Raw genomic sequence first — 6,000 nt, 5'->3', positions numbered from 1 at the left:
GAACAAGTCTGCTTTCTCAAATATACAGGCCCCAGTTTTTATAATTATATCTGGCAGGATAGTCTGGTTTATGCTGTGATAATGAGCAGCTCCAAAAATCTTGGTTGTTTAGTACAATCAAGGTTTATTTCTTGCTCATACGAAATTTGTTGTGGGTCTGGGTAGCTCACCAGGACTTCCCTCCCTTCCCTCCTCCTACCCCAATCTGCTATGGTGACTCAGAAACGTAATCTACTTCTGAGTCCATGTTTCAGCTCTTCCAGTTCAACCCAAGGTGCCTTCCACCATTGCAGTGACAGGGAGAGACTTGAGAATCGCAAACAGCTTTATGCTGCCACAGCCCAGAAATGATTTGTCACTTTTGCCCACATATCATTAGTCATGATAGTCACATGACCCTGCCCACTTGCAAGGGCATCTGAGATAAAATCTTCTGTGCATCTGGAAGAAGAGAACAAGATATAGTCGAACGCTAATAATAGCTATGTAATAAATCTGCATTATCTGTGTCTTATCTAGGCGTAGAATTAGGCTTTTGAAATTAGAACCTCTTGTTCCAGATAGGTAACCAGGGGCCATAAGGACCCAGCTTCCCTCAACATGCTGTTGCTCGGGCTTACCAATGCAAAATACTCCCATTTCTCCAGCTTTTCACTTCTCTTTGCCTTTAGCGAGAGGCCACACAGGAGCATGTGAGAGTGTGGTGTAGGGGACAGGAAGGAGGAGGAGGAGACCCTCAATGAAGAAAGGAAAGAAGGAAGGGAGAAATAAAACCCTTCACTCCCCAGCTCCTCTTCACTCCCCCCACTTTGGGCTTTGCAATTATCCTAAATCCTATTCCATTTCTTCTTCCCCCTACTCAAGCCCCCTCCTGCTCTTTAATAAATGCTCATGAAGGTTGGAATCTGGGACTTCTTTTGAACATAGATTAATCCTATTATAGTCTATAAATATTGAAAGACTTGATATTAGCACCTATATGCAAATTTTGCCCATCACTCTACCACAATAGTATAAGAGAAAAACAGAGAGAAGATAATAGCCTTTTTAAAATTACCTCTTACCTTTTCATTTTAGTCCAACTTCAACTAATTGGATGAAGCCTGCCCACAGTAAGGAAGGGAATCTTCTTTACTCAGTCTACAGATTCAAATGTTAATCTCATCCAGAAATACCTTCATAGAAAAACCTAGAATAGTGTTTGGCCAAATATCTGAGCAACCCAAGTGGCTTAGTCAAGTTGACACATAAAATTAACCATCAAATCTATTTTCCCATGGTTACAATAAGGAAAATCCCTAAGCAAATCCCAGTAGGTATATGATTAAGAGAAGTGATTGGAGAAAGCTATGAGAATCTGTCCTGTTCCACCCTACTGTATTCCTGCCTTCCCAACACAAAGGCATGTTTTTTTTTGTTAAATGAGTGAATTACTGGCACAAGAAAAGTAGCTCTTTTAAATGCTGTGGAGACTGAAAGAGGCAGACCTAAAGACTAAGTAGGACCTCCCTGGGAGTCCATAATCCCCAGAGAATCTTACTCTCTCTGTCCCCACTCTGCCTGAGAACCCTATCATCATGTTTATTATTTCAATAAGAAAATAGTCCCCGACTGCTAAAAAATGATTTAAAAACTTTGGGAACACAGGTGTTTTTACATTGGGAGAATGCTTTCTTACGTTATTCATTATGGGAAAGGAATTTTCTTTCTAAAAAGAAAGCATTTTCTTTAAATCTTTAAAAAAAAATAAAATAAAATACCACGTTTATGGAGCATTTTCTTTCTAAAAAATTTTTTTTAAAAAAGATTTTATTTATTCATAGAGAGAGAGGCAGGCAGAGGGAGAGGGAGAAGCAGACTCCCCACTGAGCAGGGATCCCAATGTGGGACTCAGTACCAGGCACTTAATGACTGTGCTACCCAGGCGCCCCATCTTTTCTTTTTTTTTAAGATTTATTTATTTGAGAGACAGAGGGAAAGAGAGAGTGTGCATGAGCGGGGGGTGGGGGTGAGAGGCGGGGGGTGAGCAAAGAGAGAGGGAGCGAGAACCCCAAGCAGAGTCACATGATGCTGTGATCACAACCTGAGCTGAAGCGAAGAATCAGACACCCAATAGACTGCCACACCCAGGTGCCCCTCGCTGCCTCTATTCTTGCTAGGACCTGCACCCCGCCTCACACATGCCTTACTGTATTTCCTCCTTGAAAAGGTCAAGGAGTTAATGATTACTTTGGGGGCTTCCAGCACAATAGAAAGCATCTAAGGTGCCTGGGTGAAGTCATCATCAAAGTTTTCCAAGACCACTGACTCCTTACCCCTTGATGCCAAGACCCCTAGCTCCAGGGCATAAGTGACTTATGGAGGACACTTGAGCACTAGTCCTTGTTTTGCCCAGGGCTTGGATGGCTGGGAGGACACATACAGCAGACCCCCATCCTTAATTAAAAAAAAAAAAAAGTCCCAAACAAAGACAAGACTCTATTTTCTGAGTCTCCCAGAAATTCTACTTGTATCTTCTCTCTCTATATATATATCTCTTCAATAAACTCTGCTCTCACTTCCTTTAGGCTCGTGTTTGATTTCCATCCTGCACAAAACCAAGGATCCTCCTGGCTGGTCGTGTAGGAATCCCCCTGGGTCCTCAGACGCAGCCAGTCTGCATCATCATTACCTTTTACTGTAGTTTCAGGAATTTTGGGATAAAAATTAGCTAGCGCATAAATGCAGGTGGGTAGTACTATCACCTGCCTTCATCTACGGCTATGTACCTGATTGCTGTCTGGTATTAATATTGACCAGCTCATAAACACATAACACCTGTACGTGGTAATTAACTGCAGCAGACTCCAATTAATTTTTTTTAAGATTTTATTTCTATATTTGACTGAAAAAGAGAGAGAGAGACCACAAGCAGAGGGAGCGGCAGGCAGAGGGAGAGGGAGAAGCAGGCTCCCCATGTGCAGGGAGCCCAGCGTACAGCTTGGTTTACCTTTCCAGGTTTAATTTCAGGAAAAAATATATCTAAAATGGGACCTTTTGAAGGACTTTTTTTTTCTTTTGGACTAAAGTAGAATAGGCATTCTAGCAGATTGTATTTTCCTTAAGTGACTGTAATATCTCTCATTCCACATGCTCTTCTTACAATGTAACTGGTACTTCTCCCATTAAGAAGCATAGTCTATGTGCTTTCTCCATAAACGTGGTATTTTATTTTATTTTTTTTTAAAGATTTTATTTATTTATTTGACAGAGAGAGAACACAAGCAGGGAGAGCAGCAGGGAGAGGGAGAGGGAGAAGCAGGCTCCTTGCTGAGCAGGGAGACCAATGCGGGGCTTGATCCCAGAACCCTGGGATCATGACCTGAGCCAAAGGCAGCCACTTAACCCACTGAGCCACCCAGGTGCCCCAAATGTGGTGCTTTTTTTGTTTTGTTTTGTTTTGTTTTGACTGCTTCAACAAATAGTTGAAATGATCCTATGTGACTTCTGAGATTAGGGCATGGAAGTCAATACAACCCCTCCATTTGAAAGAGGACTTCAACTATCCCCGTGTTGACATCAACCTTTCTAAATGGTTCTCCTTCCTAGCTTATTTTTTAACTCAGGCAAAAGACCCTATGTGCAGAGCATCCCCTGACAGAAGCTGAAACTACCCCCTCAAGCAATAAGGACTGCTGTGAGCCAGCATGACCCTGCCCGTGATTGATTTCAAGACAATGATTGACCTGACCTTCACTGCCCACCCGCACATACCCAGGGTTGGCCTCACTGAAATAAATTCTTTTCTTGGTTCACCCCCACTCATTTCTCTGACTTAGGATTTGGTGAGTGTTGAGTGGCTGGTTTGTTTGGGAGCCCTGGAGCCAGGTGCTCTTGTACCCCTGTGCCCCAGCTACACCTTGTCCTCCTGGAACTCTCTTGGAGTGCTCACTTTTGGAACACAGCTGCCAGGCAGTGAGGAAGCCAAGAAGCCACACGGAGGGGCCACCTGTAGGTATTCCAGCTCACAGTCCCAGCTGAAGCCCCAACAGCTAGCATCAACTGCCAGACATGTGAATGAACAAGCCTTCAGAGTCCAGACCCTGGCCTTGATTTTGAAATGCCGCAGCTTATGTCATGTGGTGCAGACAAGCTGTCCCGTTGAGCCTTGATCAAACTGCGTATCTGTGAGCAAAATAAATGATTGTTGTTTTTTAGGCTACTAAGTTTGCAATGACCAGATGAGTATAAATAACATAGACACTTAACATATATTTAAGTCATATTCAATCTCTTATATCAGTCTTAAATTCTACTGTACCTGGTGAAAATGAGTAAGGGACAGGCAGGGCTATGTAGGGAGAGATAGATAGGGGGCTCTGTGATTAGGCTCACAGAAATCCCAAAAATGCAGAGATGTAAGGAAACCAGAGATAAGGGAACAAACCAGACCACCCTGCCCCAGGCATGTGTGTGTGTGTGTATCTTTTTTATGATAGTCACCTGTGACCAACAAAGAACAACCAGACCCTAAAAAAAGAAGTAAGGCATTAAAGATGTTATCACCAGTCCTTACTCCAGCCAAGACATCACAAGAGTGATAAGGACATAAGCTCCCTGGTCAGTTTTAAATAAAAGACAGCCAGTGGAGGCCCATGTTGGCAACCCTGTCCAGACCCCTCTCACTCCTGAGCTCTTTTTTTCCCCCCATATCCTTGCTTAATAAACTTTTTTTTTTTTTAAGATTTTATTTATTTGTTTGACAGGGAGAGAGTATGCACAAGCAGGGCCAGCGGCAAGGGGAGAGAGAAGCAGGCTCTCTACTGAGCAGGGAGCCCGATGTGGGGCCCGATCCCAGGAATCTGGGAATCATGACCTGAGCCCAGGGCAAACACTTAACGACTGAGCCACCCAGGTGCCCCTTCTTGATAAACTTCCATCGCTTTACTCATTCTCCTTTGTCTGTGAGATTCATCTTTGACTCCATGAGACAAGAACCTAGCTCTCCTGCTTCAAAAAGTTCACATAGCACATAGAGGCACCTGCGTGGAGGGGGACGCTCAACCAACTGAGCCACCCAGGTGCCCTTAAACTACACCTTTTAGATCTGTACATTGCATTGTATAGATATTGCACAATACATAATATGCAAAAAATATAATAATAAAATGTAAGAGGGACAAAAAGATTATTTATTTGAGAGAGAGAGAGAGAGAGAGGGAAGAACAGAGGGAGAGGGACAAGCAGACTCCTCACTGAGCATGGAACCCTGAGCGCGGAATCCGATGTGGGACTGGATCTCAGGACCTTGAAATCATGACCTGAGCCCAAATTGAGCCACCCAGGCTTCCCTCAACTCTAACTGAGCCACCCAGGCATCCCTCATGTTAATTTTTGATTCTAATAACCCTATACTCTAACACTGTCATCAGCTAGATCCCAAGACCTGATCTTTACTGCTCACCTGCTTGTACCCACCAATCTTTGTCCTACAGTTTTCCTTAAGCTCTTAACTCAGGGAAAAGACCCTACACACATAGCATCCTGTGATGGAAACTGAAACTACCCCTCAAGCAATAATGACTGCCCCAATGAAGAGCTGGTGTAGACCACCCAGACCAGTCTGAGCTTAACCCCTGACTCATTCCTGCACAAATGGACCATCATGTGACCCACAGAGTGACCAACAGTTACCCTTACCTCATTATAATACTAAAATCTTCACCCAAGGAGGAGCACAAGCCTCATTTACATAACATACAATGTATGTATAGCTATGTGTCCTTAAGGTGCTTGTGAGATCTTAAGCCCACCTCTACATATAACACTAAGCCTCCCTTATCTAAATATTCATCCTAACCCTAGATAAAAGGAACTCATTCTTCCTTGCTCAGGGGTCATGGCTTTGGAAGTTACTTCCTATGATCTTCTTATTTGCTGCAAATAAAGTTACCTTTGTGTGACAACTCACCTGGTATAGTTCCTGATGTAGGAAAGAACCTTAGGATTCGAAGTTGACGG

This window comes from Ursus maritimus, unplaced genomic scaffold (assembly GCF_017311325.1).
Source record: "Ursus maritimus isolate PB19 unplaced genomic scaffold, ASM1731132v1 scaffold_35, whole genome shotgun sequence".
Classification (NCBI taxonomy): domain Eukaryota; kingdom Metazoa; phylum Chordata; class Mammalia; order Carnivora; family Ursidae; genus Ursus; species Ursus maritimus.
This window is presented reverse-complemented; position numbering follows the sequence as displayed.